Source organism: Xenopus laevis, chromosome 1S (genome assembly GCF_017654675.1).
Source record: "Xenopus laevis strain J_2021 chromosome 1S, Xenopus_laevis_v10.1, whole genome shotgun sequence".
Taxonomy (NCBI): Eukaryota; Metazoa; Chordata; class Amphibia; order Anura; family Pipidae; genus Xenopus; species Xenopus laevis.
Window position 1 is genome coordinate 22,893,966 of NC_054372.1, and position 16,513 is coordinate 22,910,478.

Genomic DNA, 16,513 nt, shown 5'->3' on the forward strand with positions numbered 1-16,513 from the left:
CTTGTTGCAAAGAAGTGAATGTATTTGTTCAAAAATATAGGAAAATTTTCAGGGCTTCCTTCCCTTTCTCAAACATGCCTCGTAATAGGACATACACGTCTCCTCCAGAGAAAGGAACGTTTTAATTTTTACTCATGTTTTATAGTATATCTTGCTTCTATTAAAATATAGTCTTCTACTAGCTGCAGGTTCAAAATTATTTGTTGATTTGTGGCCAACCACAGTGAGGCTGGAATTCAGATGAAAAACCCCAGTAAATGAATAAATGGCATTGAATGTGTCCAGTTTATATAAAACTGAGCTGTGTAGTTTCACAGGCACCATAAGCATATTAAAACTTGAGCCATACTGCATGCTTTGTATATGCATCATTGTTTTCTGATAGGAGAGGGGTTTTGGTTAGTTGTGTTTAGGACTATCAAGCAGCAAAATGTATTGTTCAAAGACTAAGCAACCACTCCTTTGTAAGAGCACAAAGCACTAGCACTTAAATCTCAATTTTATTACAAAATGCTACTGATAAATTGTTTATAGATGAACTGATTTCTTAGCAGGTCTGGCTGCAGGATAGTTTTTCTTAATAATTATGGGTCACCTTAACCCAAGCAATTCCACAAGTTCTCTTTGTTTAACGGCTTTCAGTAAAACTTTAGATCTTTTCAATTCATGCAATCATTGTAAATTCCTGGTTAATATTTAAAAACAGCATTTTGCCACTGAGAAATGGCATAAATGGCATTGAAGGCAGTCTGACATATTTCTACCACTTAAACGAAATCACAGAAAATCACATTGTAAGAGTATTATTGTGGCCAAAACATCAAATTACCATGATAAGAAGGAAAATGTCCTTTTTCATCTACAATTGAATTATGGCAAATTCCAAAATGACTTGAGTTTGACCAAGCTGCTGGCTATTGAATGGAAATGTAAAAATAATAAAGTTACTGCACGACCTAAACATGAAAAATACCTGTAACTGGCTTTTTCTCAATTTGAGAGCAGAACAGGAATGTTAACATTCTTACTAAATGTGATTGATTTTCTGCAGAATTATTACAACCTTGTTACTGCGGTTCTGCTTAGGAGAATTTGAAACGAGCAATAATCACAAAATGATTATGTTTTTTAAGGAAATGTTCAGAATACATCATTCACTCCCACTACGTTAATTTTATTTTCTTATAAAGATTTCTTAGTCAGGCAATAAAGAAAGCTTATAAAACCTTGTAAGATGAGGGGATTTTTGATTAATAATACCATACGCAACTTTGTAAAGGAAATAAGATCAGCCAAAAATCCATAAATCATTCCTTTAACGGTAAACTCATTCTTTTAAACTGCTACAAAAGTTCATACATTTCTCAAATACATCATTGTGTTCAGTTATCATGCGTCTGCATTGGTTTTCCATTTGTAAAAATGCAAACATGATTGACAAAATGATTATACGTTGACTGACTTACATTGTACTTTGAAATCATACTGCATCAAACGACACCCCATTTAGTCATTCATTGAATGCCATTAAATAGAGATCTATAGAAGAACTATACTGGGCAAAAATAAACAAAACTGCATGGCCTAGAAATAATGAATTTATGCATTTGGTAATTGTTAAACCAACTGAAACATTAGTGTTAAAGATAAGTCTATATAAAAGTACACAGGACAGAAGATACAGGGGCAGATTTATTAAGAGTAGGATAGTAAATTTGATTTGATCTGGTGTCAAAATTCATGCATTCTAATTTTAATCCCCCAATTCAGATGTAGATTCAAATGTGATATTTATCACACCTCGACCATGGAAATAGTTTTGAATATTCGCCACCTAAAACCTGCCGGGTTCATTTACACGGCAATGGGGAGGTCAGTTAATCCATTTAATTGCCTTCCTGACATTCGAGTTTTTTTTCATCTGGCCTATTTGATCAAATTTCAGACTTTCACATTTTTTCTTAAATAACCTCCCATTGGAGTTGTTAGAATATTTGAATTTATTAGAGTAAAAAAAAATTCACATAAATACGAAATTTGACCTTTGATAAATCTGCCCATAAAACACAATTTGTATCAACAAGATTATGATACTAGTATACAGATAAGCAGGAGTCTATTAAGGTGGGGCATTATCTGTCCACTGGGAATCTAATTATATACCTTGCAAAAACCAAACATGGAGCAGCTTCAATTTCTCTTATTGCCTCTTTAGTTCAAGAAATAACAAAAACCATGTATTTGTTCAGGATTAAAAGAAAAAATTGTCGCGTGACAAAATTATTCGGACACCCATTGACTTCAATGCACTTAGACCAAATAGTTGTGTGTTTAAAAGTTGATGCTTGTGTCAAAATAGACGCGTGTGTAAAAATTGACGTGCATCAAAATTATTTTGACGCCCATTGACTTCAATGCATTTTGCTATTTGTTCACCATTTCTCGAATTTTGCTGTAAATTCTAGGGATGCACCGAATCCAGGATTCGGTTCGGGATTCTGCCATTTTCAGCAGGATTCAGATTCGGCCAAATCCTTCTGCCCGGCCGAACCGAATCCGACTCCTAATTTGCATATGCAAATTAGGGGTGGGGAGGGAAATTGCGTGACTTTTTGTCACAAAACAAGGAAGTAATTTTTTCCCCCTTCCCACCTCTAATTTGCATATGCAAATTAGGGTTCAGATTCAGCCAAATTTTTCACAAAGTATGCGGGGGTTTGGCCGAATCCAAAATAGTGGAATTGGTGCATACCTAGTAAATTCGCAAATTTTCCGGGGAAGCAAAACTGCACAGATTCACCCATCGCTATTGGTAGGTATGAACTACTGAAAGTATCTGTTTTTGACATTGATTATCTCATATGTGTCCATATTATCTGATATAAAACCCACACTTTAAAAACCTCATAAATCCAAGAAATAAAACGATTTTATTACATTTTCTAACTTTTCTTATAGTGAGTCATCCTCAGCAATATTCAGTTAAGTTGGATCTCTGAAGATACCTTAGCCTGTGCTTATTAACCTTAACACTGTGTTCTCAATTTTTCTCCTGTCTAATCACTATGAGTTCATTTTCTTAAAACATTCTTTTTCCTGGGTCTCTATCTTCTCTATCATATGAAGAAAACTGTCTGGAACTAAATGCAGTGTAGAAAAGACCGGATTCTGCTGTAACTTTTTTAATGCTCTAATAAAGAAGGCTAGAAGGTTTAAAAATAAACTTGTACAGTATGTGTGTATTGTGTATTATTTTCTTAATATCTTGCAAAAACTGAATTATTGTATAGAACTAATATTATAACATAATTATTATCTATTATTATCACCTGATTTAAAAAAAATATTATCTAGCTTTCTCTTTATTTTTTACTTTTATTATATAATCCAGCAATATCTGATCTTTTATATATTTTATAAAAAATGTGATTTATAAAATAATACTTTCAATATAAAATAATATATAAAATGTAATGTTTTATAGTTTTGGCGATGCAATTCACAGAATATGTATTGTACATAAAGGCATAATATCGCAGCCATTATTGAGTGTCCCTTTTTTAAAACATACTATTTTCATATTAAAGTATATGTTGATATCATGGAATAATTCATATTAAGTATAAGCAGCCTTTGTAACAGCAAGTTAAAATACCAAACCCTATAAAAATACTTATCTATGAAGGACATCCTGGGATTAATATGGAGTTGTTTGTTGCCTTCCTGACATTAAGGGGCACATTTACTTAGCTCGAGTGAAGGATTAGAAGGAAAAAAACGTTGAATTTCGAAGTTTTTTGTTGGCTACTTCGACCATCGACTTGGCTACGTCGACCTTCGACTGCGACTTCGACTTTGAAAACGATTTTTCCTTCTATCGAACGATCAAATGAATTTCGGTAAATCCTTCGACTTCGATATTCGAAGTCGAAGGAATTAACTTCAGTGGTCGAATATCGAGGGTTAATTAACCCTCGATATTCGACCCATAGTAAATGTGCCCCTAAAAGTTTTTTTCAGAGAAAAAAAAACTCGAAATCAAATTTGATTCCAGTTTATGGGTCGATCCGAGTTTGAAAAATGTTAATTCTTTAATCAATTGCCGTTGGTCGAATTTCAAGTTCATGGGAGTTCATGGAAGTTGGAAGTAACTCCAATGAACTCGAAAATTCGACCCTTGATAAATCTGCCCCTGTAGATTGGCAGCTACAGTATATTAAAATGTTTCCTGGTCTTGCCATTCCTGCACGTACTTTCATTTGATTTGATTGAGACAAATCTTTTTCCACATTTGACAGATTTTTTCACTCATTCGAGTCTATGGGCGTCATTTTCCCGACAAATCTTGCCGAAAAATTTCGCTCAAAGCACTGGAGCACTGAAGATGGGAACAGAGGAAATTTAAAAAAAAACATCAAATCTCCCCAGTGCTTAGGAACCAATGTCCCTGTGTGAAGGCCCAGTCCTTTGTGGCCTTCCCACAAATCCAGGTGTGTATGGAATCCCTTATCTCAAAACCCATTATCCAGAAAGCTATGAATTAAGGCCATCGTACATTTTCAACAAATAATTCTTATTTTAATTTTTTTTTTCTCATTTCAACAATCTTATTGTTTATTTAATGCATAAATGATTTTTATCAGACTAAAGTTATGGAGGTTCTAATTATGGAAAGATCCCTCATCCAGAAAACCCCAGGTACCAAGCACTCTAGATAATAATCGAGTACTCCAGATAATAGATCCTCTGCGTGTATCAGAATATACAGGTATATATTTATATATAGACAAATACAAGAGTCCTCTGCACTCAACTCATTATCAATATATTTAAGACAGAGACATTTTGTGCATACTGCTACTGAAAAATGCCTTACCCTTTAAACAAAACAGGGATTGTTTGTCCATATATTGCAATATATTTAAGCTGGCCAACTACGTCAAAGTCATCCCATATCTGGCCAGTCCTATGCTCAATTTCCATCTGATTCATTAAGAATTCTATTGCTTCATTATACATTTTACAAAGGGACTAAGTTTTACCTGCAACTTACTAGCTGCTTTCAAATTAAACCTCCCAAACTTGGCTGCCCTTTTATTAGACACCAGTGGGATCACCTGACTATAGCTGGGAAGGGTGGGAGCTACAACATGGAGCTGGTCACTGCTCCTGTATTGTGCTCACAACTTTCCCTTGTTTGTTATTTATACAGGAGAAGGGAGTTTTTTTGAAAACAGCAAGTAAGTTGGAATTTATACATCACCAGTACCATTTATCATAGCTCTTGCTTACAGGCTTTACTCCCCGTCAGTTATTTTATTTTGTTTGGCCTAAACATCAGCACAGGGATTTATTTAAACTTTTATTTATATGAACAAAAAAGAATCTTGTTTAGCAAAAGCTATGTATTTCTTAAGTCAATACATACAGTATGTCTTTATCTCTCAGTGACCTCCAGTGCTGTAACTAAATAATAAATGGTAATGAATTCATGAATAACAGTTCACCAGATCTTTGAGAGTTCTGCTGAAGCAGAAAATGTAGACTGAATTTCTAAAAAAAAATTGTCTGGTCTTCATGCCCTCAGTTATACTCATACCGTTTCTATTAAAGTAATTATAGTGAAGTGTTGCCTCAGTAGTCTGTACTTACAGTGTTTAATTTCAAGATGGAGAATTTATGGGTATTTTTCAGTTAATGACATAGTATTAAGCATCATGCTAACTGAGTAAGAGATTCCTTTTTGCTTAACTACAGTATCTTTTTTATTTTCCTCTATTTAAGTATAAATATTATCAGGCAAGTTAAGTGCCTGGACTGTACAAGTGCAAGAATAAAATCTCAATGATTGCATGTCTAGCCAACACTAATTTCACTTTGCTCTGATCGCATACCCTTATTGCTAATAATTATTACTGCTATTGAGACTAAAAACTTACCTGTATGGAGAATTTCACCTTCAGGTCTTATTTTATATACATAAAGGGGAAAATATAATAAAATTTGCATGTTGCAATGCTATATTCTTCGTTAGGCCTGTATTGCATTGTGAATCTTAATTGTCCATTGCAAACCTTTAACTCTTACTCTGGAGTTTCGCTAAATATTTTTTACCCAAAAAAATATTTTGCAACTGAGAAATTCTATTACATACACTGTGAACATTTGCAAAAACATTTTGCGCTAATGAAACATATTACATTCCCCAAACAGTTTTGTCTCTCTTACTAATTTCTGGATTTGTTGTTATTTGTTTAAAGGGGTTGTTCACCTTTGAGATAACTTTTAGTATGTTGCAATTTGTTTTTATTTTTTATTATTGAATGTTTTTGATTTATTTAGCTTTTTATTCAGCAGTTCTTCAATTTGCATCTTAAGCAATCTGGTAACTAGGAACCAAATTACCCTACCAACCATGCATTGATTTGAATAAGAGACTGGAATATGAATAGGAGAGGCCGAAAAAACCTTTGGAGCAGGCACTCAATGAAGGCAAACTTCCAACAGGCAGATCAATTCAAAGTGTGATTTTATCGTGTCCACAGCCTTACACGTTAGCCTGTGATTAAGTGTTTATGACACGAAACGCATAAGGCTGTGGACACAATAAACTCTTCATTTTGAATTTATCTGCCTGGTGGAGTGCCTGCTCCAAAGGTTTTTTCGGCATGATCGCTCCCCGTGCTCAGAGCTCAGGGCAGTACACCTGGGACTCTTACCTTGTGTGGTGAGTTATCATTTTCTACCTACCAACCCTAAGCTACAGATTTACTATGAATAGGAGAGGCCTGAATAGAAGGATCAGTAATAAAAATAACAATACATTTGTAGCCTTACAGAGTATTTGTTTTGTAGAAGGGAGTCAGCGACGCCCATTTGAGAGCTGCAAAGAGTCAGAAGAAAAAGGCAAATAACTATAAAAAAAAAAATTAATGAAAACCAATTGAAAAAGTTACTTTGAACGGACCCTTCTATAACAATAAAAGTTTCCTTAAAGGTGAACCACCAATTTAAAAAATCGTAATCTAAAAGCTGGCTAGTTCACTAGTTCAAGTAAAAGTTAATGGAAGTTGTCCTAGGCAAAATTCAAGCCATGTTTTTAATTTGAGTTTTAATTCCAGTTTGTAAAAGAACAATTTTTCTTAAGCATATAAACTCATGATTTTTCATGATTGTATTCAATCAAGTTTTTTTACATTCGTATTTTTTCATACAGTAAATGAGCAAACATTCGAGTTTTTTTAAATTTTGAGTTTATTCAAAGTAGAAAAAAACTCTAAACCTAACAAATTTGAATTTTGATTAATAGGCCTCTAAATATTTATTAAATAATATCTGAATCAGACTAGCACATTATATTCATAACATGTTGTACTGAGATAAAGCAAGCTAATGGCCTCTCTTAGGTGTAAACTCAACAGAAAAAAGATCCTGTAAAGATCCTGTTTCTTATTGACACTGAACCATCTATGTTGCTGATATAGCTTGTTCTGTAATTTCATCATACTGTATACTGTATTATATGACGATCATGTTTTCTTGTCGTTTTCTTGTAAACATGATTGTTTTTCCACAACTTGATAGAAACTCCCGTATGTTTCTGTTAAAATTTTTACTCATTTGCTGATGAGCATACTGTATTTAACTTGTTACATATAGTTACATATATAGTTACATAGTTATATTGGGTTGAAAAAAGTCCATCAAATTCTACCCCTCCAAATGAAACCCAGTATACATACACACACCCCTTCATACCCTTACATAAATTCTATATACCCATACCTATACTAACTATAGAGTTTAGTGTCACAATAGCCTTTGATATTATGTCTGTCCAAGAAATCCTCCAAGTCATTCTTATAGTCATTAACTGAATCAGCATCACAACATCACCCGGCAGTACATTCCACAACCTCACTGTCCTGACTGTGAAGAACCACCTACATTGCTTCAAATGTTATTTTCCTCTAGTCTTTATGAGTAAAAAGGTCTCCTGCTATTTGTCTATAAGGTCCTCTAATATACTTAAAGTCCTCAAAAGATTAAAGTATAATCATGTCGCCTTACAAGCACCTTTTTTTCCAGGGAAAACAACCCCAAACTTGACAGTCTACCATCATAAATTAAATCTTCCATCCCGCTAACCAATTCTCTCCAGCTCATTTATATCCCTCTTAAGGACTGTAGCCCAAAAATAGAAACAGAACTTTCAATGCTCTTCCCCAGGTCATTAAAAAATAAGTTGAAAAACAAAGGACCACTTACAGAGCCCTGTGAAACTCCACAAATAACAATTAGAAAACGTTCCATTTACGACTACTCTTTTAGCCAGTTCTCTATTCTGGTACAAATCCAGGCCAATAATCCTTTGATCTTTGGCTACTTTTAATTTAAAAACCTTGGCAAAAATTGTTTTGGGGGGTGGTGGAAGTAATCTTTCCTCGGTTCAGTTCTTTCTCCTTCTCTGCATACTCAAACTCCCAGGAGACCGTGGAATTGTGTTTTTTTTACCACATATTAGCCTCTTAAACCAGCTTAAAAACTGAGACCATAGTCCCGGTTACTCTGCCTTCGCCATTTTAGTGGTGTCCCATGGACAGACACAATTTCAGGCAGCAGTTTTGGGACAACTCCACCTCCACCATTTTCCTCCTTTTTTCATGAATTTGAGCATTGATTTTAGTTTTTATCTTATGGATTGGCAGTCTATTTAATCAAATCAATTGAATCTTCACTATTCACGTAGGAGTATCAATCAATACATCACTCTTTAGCACCTTATATTTAATGAAGTAATTCTCTCAATCTAGTATCTATTTTAAATACAAGCAATTTTATTTAATAACATAGTAACTATTAATTAAGAATTTAGTCATCATTTGGGGCAGCACTTAATCAATTTGGCACAATATAATTGATTAATTTGGTAGGGTACAAATCTGTGTGAAGGGTTTTTTTCCCGAATTCTATGGTCTATTGCAATATAGATCCTTTTGGGTTTCTGAGTTCTTTTAAAATCTAATTAACTTATTGCACTGCACTTTATAACTTATTGCACAGTATAACTTATTACTATGTGATATACTCAACCCAATGTACTAATTAGTGGTGTTTATCCAAGTGCTTATAACTTAACTGGGATTTAATAAGTGTGTGAAAAATATATTGTGACTGCTTTAGTTTAACTGATCAAGTGGGGGTTCTTTTCTATCCTTTCTTATATTGTGAAATTTTGAATACTGACTGCAGTCAGACCTCTGCTTGAATCAGAAGGATAAAAACAAAGGGATAGTGGAGTGGTTTGTGTTTGTTTGTTTGTTCTTGATGCATCATTAGTTGTATTACAAGAATTAGGACTATTAAAGGAATAGTTCAGTGTGAAAATAAAAACTGGGTAAATAGATAAGCTGTGCAAAATAAAAAATGTTTCTAATATAGTTAGTTAGCCAAAAATGTAATATATAAAGGCAGGAGTGAACAGATGTCTAATAAAACAGCCAGAATCCAACTTCCTGCTTTTCAGCTCTATAACTCTGAGTTAGTCAGTGACTTGAAGGGGGGCCACATGGTACATTTCTGTTCAGTGAGTTTGTAATTGATCCTCAGCATTCAGCTCAGATTCAAAAGCAACAGATATGACCCATGTGGCCCCCCCTCAAGTCTCTGATTGGTTACTGCCTGGTAACCAGGGTAACCAGTCTGTGTAAACCAAGAGAGCTGAAAAGCAAGTTCTGACTGACTTGTTATACATCAAATCACTCCAGCCTTTATACATTGCATTTTTGGCTAACTAACTATATTAGAAACATTTTTTATTTTGCACAGGCTATCTATTTAGCCAGTTTTTATTTTTACACTGAACAATTCCTTTAAGAAGGAAACCTTCATTAACTGGATCCTCATTTGTGTAGACATGATTGTGTAGCATGATTTGTTGGCCTCCTTGTACCTTATTAATGTTTTGGCTGTCCCAGCTAGCTTGAAAGCCTTAAAAAAGCACGTCTTTTCCTACCCACCTCAACACCAACATTTCTATTGAACCAAAAAGGTTTTGCTTTGCAACAGTGTTTCTTTCTTACAAGGGGAATATACTGACAAGTATATTTATTAAGCAGCATTTTAAAGACTTCCAATCTTTGTTCCGTGTTTAACCTTGTGAAAAGCATTTCCCACTTAATATGTTGCAGAGATGCCTTTATACTATCAAAGTGTGCACATCTAAAATATAGTTTAATTTACTCCCTTATAGAGTTGCCTCTGCAACAGAATCTCAGAGGAGGCCATGTTATGATCACTATTTCCTAAATGCTCATCCACCCAAATGCTAGATATGAGTTCACTATTATTAGTTATTACAAGATCCAAAAGAGAATTATTCCTAGTAGGTTTACCTTCCTATCTTCCTTCTATCCATATCTATATTCATATTTTTGTAGAAAACCAGTTTTCATTTACCTGTTATCTGAGGTTGCATATTTTATACTGTTTAAATGAGTCCATATATAGATTTTCAATTAAGTTTAACACAAATGTATTCTTATCAATGATAATAATTGTGTTAGTATTACTTAACACTACTAAATGTAACCCTTCTTTAAAGCACCTTCATGTTCTGACCCCCCCATGTAAGTAGTTTCAGATTAACTGAACATGCCAATCATTTGAGGTCAGGAGCCATCCTCTAATATGCTAAGGTATAAATGGAAAAACCACTACAGACTATGACATAGCCTTATGAATCAAGAACTCTGGGAATTAATATGTTTGTAGTGTGTAGTGTGTTGGAACCAACAAATAAAGCTGAGCTAGTGTTCATTTTAAAGAATCCTACTTACATCTAAAAAACTACTGTATTTAACAGATCCAAATGTAACAGAACTATGGAGTTCACTCCATAGTTGTTCTTAAGGAAACTCACAGGAGAAAGTGAATAACAAATGATAAAATACATATTGGCTGCATTTCAGTTTTTAGATGTTTGTTTTTTAAAATGAAGAACATTGGTTACTAGATGACTACAATATAGCTATTCAGGCACTTATATACAGTATATTATATGGTGGCATATGTTTTACTAGTAGGAGCATAAATACTGACCATTCTATCTCTGAGAGTTATCAAGCCATAGTAAGGTATGTTAGGTTTCATTTAGAAATGAAACCACTAGTAACCACTAGGTCAAAAGTGCCTTCCAGTTTGCATGTGATCACACTGCCACAAATCCAGATGGCATTCTGCCTATGCACTTATGAGGATCAACCAGGGCCTGTACTCCTACTATAGATCAAATACACATACTGTGCCTACACCACTCTCCAGTTCTGCAGGATGTTTAGTTCTTCTTTCATGTTTGATTTCACTTAATTAATTGTGTTTTGATAATTACTTTTTTTGTCTGGAAAATGTAGTTTAGAAATACCCGAAACAGCACTTTCTGGGAGTACACTCAGCCCATGATTGCCTACCAAATCACTTAAAAATAGGAAAAGTACTGCAATGTAGTTTATTGTGGTGATTCCCTTTTGGATTATTTTTTCACAAAATGCCATGGCAGGTGTAAATACCCCCCCCCCCCCAGTACTCAGCTGTGGGCCATTATTTATCAAAATATTAAAAGTAACCATAAACATGTTTAAAATTAATTACACTTATTTAAACGCGTCTTTTTTTCTCTTTGTGTGTTTTTTATTATGTGATGTGTTCCACAAATATAGTATAAATATTTGTTTCTGGCATCTAACAGCTTAGTAACATTTTCAAGAATTTGTACACATTTGCAAAAAACAAACGCAGATCAATATAAACTAATCATAGTGATAGCATTTGTGCATACTAGGCTTTTCTCAATGTCATCTGTAGCTTCAAGGCAGTATATACTTCAAAAGACATTCCTTCTCTCACCTCAGTACATACGTATCTCTTTATCATAATGTACATCTTTCTATTCATTCTTCTTTTCTTCAATCAAAGCTGATTATACGAAAACACAGGTCCACAAAAAACCTGATGTTCTGAAATTACCTGGTGGTGAGGGCATATTGAGAGAAAAGTTTTTGGCCATCTTAATACCTCGGTAAACTAAAGCTGACACATATGAACCTATCCATTCAATGTGTGATGTATCGACATGAAATTTATGTTAAAGGCCCTTTTATTTAATGTATTCCTTTTATTATCGATTGAAAATAATGGTCAGTAAAGTGTTTGGCTGGCTGAGGTTTTCATGGTTTATTTTAAATATACAAACAACTGATAATCATGTAAAGTCTTTTTCTTATTTATCAACATATTCCATGACGAATTTGGGGGCTAACGTGATAACATTTTTCAAATATGATTAGTATTGATGCAGTTTACCTTTCATTGAACTGAATGCAACTTGAGTTTGCTGGTTTCACGTTTGCAAAGTGGCTTGTTTGTTTCTTTTTAAAGTTGAAAACCCCCACAGTTTATGATTCAAGGACAAAAGTCATTGATTGATATACAGACTCCTGTTATTCATAGCATCAGGATTACATATTTCTCATTTAGTCTGGCTTCTAACAAGGGCATGAACACCTGTTCTAGCAGTGGGAGGGATTTGTTTATGATAGTGTTCCCACTGAGTTTTAATCAGAGTACAGCTGCCGAAACCAGCAGAGTCAACAACACATAGCAATATTGTGTATATATATATATATATATATACAGTATACAGTATATGCATATGTGTGCATATGGAGGTTTTTATCACCTAAATGCAAGTTTCCGCCATGTTGTATCATGGGCATATATATATATATATATATACACACGAAGAGCCATTCTCATCAGATATCATGGGACTTATTGAGCTGTTTTCCAGATTCTAGGTAAATTTTTGTTTTTCATTCCTCTGTTACTAGTCATAGAGTAGCAATTTGAGATGCTAAATTTCCCTGCCATATCAGATCCTAGTTTAAGGACCCCCAGAAGGTATATTGTGATCCTGAAGTAGAGTATGAGCTCTTGACTAGAATGCATTAGTTCATTGAAGGTTTATAAAGTCTTTTAAAGGATGCTGGCTGTTTACTATCTTGTGTTCACTATATTATACTGTCATATTGTAACAATATAAACTGTATTTATGTTCATCCATTTACAGTTTTCCCTGTACAGTAAGTCTACGGACTCTACTTCATAAATCAAGTTGTCACCCCAATACTCTTAAAAAATCTCTACCCGTTTCCCAATTTTGCCGTGTCTTACGAAAGTTCAAACACTGAGAAGTGTGAGGAGCACCTAAAGGGCCCATTTATGTATGCTCAAGGTTTGTACTCAGGCAATCAAAAAGGAAACCCCATGTGAGATTACTAATCGTGCCTAGTTAATGCATGCAAGGTTTCCTTCATGATTGCCTGAGCCCAAAAGCTTGGGCAATCATAAATAGGCCCAGTTTTATGATCCCTTTTAAGACAAATTGAAATTCATGAAATTCTTAGTGACAAATGCTTGTTAGCGGCAAATCTTGCTACATCAAAGTACAATGGCAGTACCTGCCCCAATATGCCAAAACTGCCCTCTACAAGTATCTACCATTTATCAAATGCAATTATCTGTGGTACCAAGGGATTGTAGATCTGCATTGCCTAGAGAACTGTTATCTTGCATTTTGACCTTAATGCTGGATAGCTGAAACCACAAGATACTGTTCTCATTGAATGAAAAGCTATTAGCCACTTCTCTCATGTCTGCTATGGCAGGATACAGAAGTAAATAAGATAAATCTCTTTCCCAGACCTGGAAAGTATACATAAACTGTTTATTTATCTTCTATAATTGCATAAAAAATTTCCTTGTGAAAATTGTTATTAATGCTTTTACATTCTGTCCTTCTACTAGATTCACTTCTTTAATCAAAAAAATACCTTTTATATATAAAATGGAGTTTGTCATTGCTTTTAAAATTACAGATGGTCTATGATTGAGTAGCATTGTTGCAAGCAGGAAAGCAGAAACTACAACATGAACAGTAGAGCAATTATAGTTACAGATAGGTGCTTTGTATGTTGTGATATGAAACTTTGTTGTAATACTGTAACATATGGTATCCCAAAACTCAGAACGGATGCCAAGGTTCCAGTTGCTGCTCACACTTCTAACTATAAATGCTGCCTTTCACTTCAGGAAGAGTCCTCGGCTACTTGGAGGGCACCAGGTTTTAGAGTGAGAGAACCTCAAACTTAATAGATGTCTCACAAAACAAGCTAGGGGATCAGAATTCCATTGGCACACTCCAATCCAAATACCAGGGCTGAGTAGTGACTGCCGCCAGCGAATAAATTCGCGAAACGCAAGCGAAAATTCACCCTAAAAAATTCGCCGGTGTCAAAAACGGGCGCCAGCATAAAAAAAACGGGCGCCGGCGTCAAAAACGGGCGCCGGCATCAAAAACAAGACGCCGGCCCCGTTTCGTGAATTTTTCGCCGTTTCGCAAAATTCGCGAATTTTCCAGCGAATTCGCCAATCACTGGGGCTGAGTGCTCACCATCTATTATACAGTCCAGTGTAAGAAAGCACTTGCAGCTACCACCATCAATTTAAAGTGGAAAAAGGTTTATTCCTCCAAATTCTACGCATTTCGATCCACAGGGGTCCGTCATCAGGATAGTGTACAAAAGGAAGACACACCTATTTAAACCCAACACACCTATCTGTTCCGTGCACTTGTGATTACATCATAAAACATTATTGCTAATATTAACCCTCACATTTCCAGTCTAATATCAATGTGCAACAACTATAAAATATTTAGCAACCCATATACTTTTCCCTTTACCTAAAAATACTTCTCCCGGCTGGGCACACATCTTCAGCACTAGGGAAACAGCCAAATGTTTCCTATTATATATTACCAGCAACATTATATTTGTGCAAAACTAACACTCACAATGACCACATCATGCAAACACCCATCTTATTTGTGAATATTTGTGCACAATATGTATTTCACTGCAATTTGCCAAAAAAGGAAAGATGGCTACAGCTATATAAAATTTGAGTATTTGTGGGAAAACATACGCAAACCAACTTTCTGCAAATAAATATGTGTTCCACTAACTTTATAAATGACCCCCATCGTGTTAAAGAAAATTGAATTACTTCATCTTTCTTTATATCATGGCTAAATCAGGCTTGCATCTCTATAATTGATTAGAAGAAGCAACAGTCTGTTAGTCTGTGTAACCCCCATAATAGTAATATGCTATCTAATGAGTAGTCAAAAACTTTGTTGTACCCTTGAAGATATATATAGGTTTTTATGTCTTGTTTGCTCAGACATATGGTTAATCCTTCTTCCCATTCCAGTTCAGACCTTGTTACACATAGTAGGCAAAACATAGTCATCCCATACGTAGCTGGAGTGTCTGGGAAAGTCAGGAGGATTTTCAACAAATACCAGGTCCCTGTGTTTTTCAAACCTAGCAACACACTGAGACAAAAACTGGTACACCCAAAGGATCCAACGCCTAGAAAAAAAACAAAGCAATGTGTTATACAAAGTCCAGTGTAGCAAGGCATGCAGTGATCTATTCATTGGGGAGACAAAACAACTGGTCACCAAGTAAATGGCTCAGCATAGGAGGGCGAACTCTACAGGGCAAGACTCGACTGTCTTTCTACACCTAAAAGACAAGTGACACTCCTTTAAAGAGAGCAATGTCCAAATCTTGGATAAAGAAGACCGCTGGTTTGAAGGAGGCGTGAAAGAGGCGATTCATGTCAAGGTGGAGAAACCATCCCTGATCAGAGGTGGGGGCCTTCGACACCACCTGTCTGCTACATACAATGCTGTTCTAACATCTGTACCCGGTGTTTCAGAACACTTCACACATCAATTCATGCAACTCTCACAAGTAACACCTGTTTTTAGGAGTTGCATGACACATTGGTAATTCTATTACAGTAACTACACAGAATCGACACCTCTCTGAAGAGTTACAATGTGCCATTGTGATTGGATAAGTGGAAGAGGATATATGCAGAGAACTTCCCACACCAGCCAGTTGAACTGAAGAAGCTGCTCGGAGAAGTGAAACATCTTCAATAATTACTCAGCAAGTCCAGTTGTTTTTTTTTTTTTAATTACTTATATTAGATATATGTATAAAGGCTTGACACTTTGATTGCTTGATTGTTATGGGATATAGAAATGTGTTCCACTTTAACGGTCTATTAAATTTAGATAATGACTATGCACAGTGCTTCATCTTTAAAGGACAAGGAAAGTCTAAAATAGAATTTGGCTAGAAATGCTGTATTTTGTATACTAAATATAAACATGAACTTACTGCACCACAAGCCTAATCAAACAAATGATTTATGCTTTCAACGTTAGCCACAGGGGGCTGTCATCTTATAACTTTGTTAAACATCTTTGCAAGACTAAGACTGTGCACATGCTCAGTGTGGTCTGAGCTGCTTAGGGATCGTCATAAACAAAGCTGCTTGAGTTCTGCATGGCTGGGAAGTAAGGCGGGGGCTCCCCCTG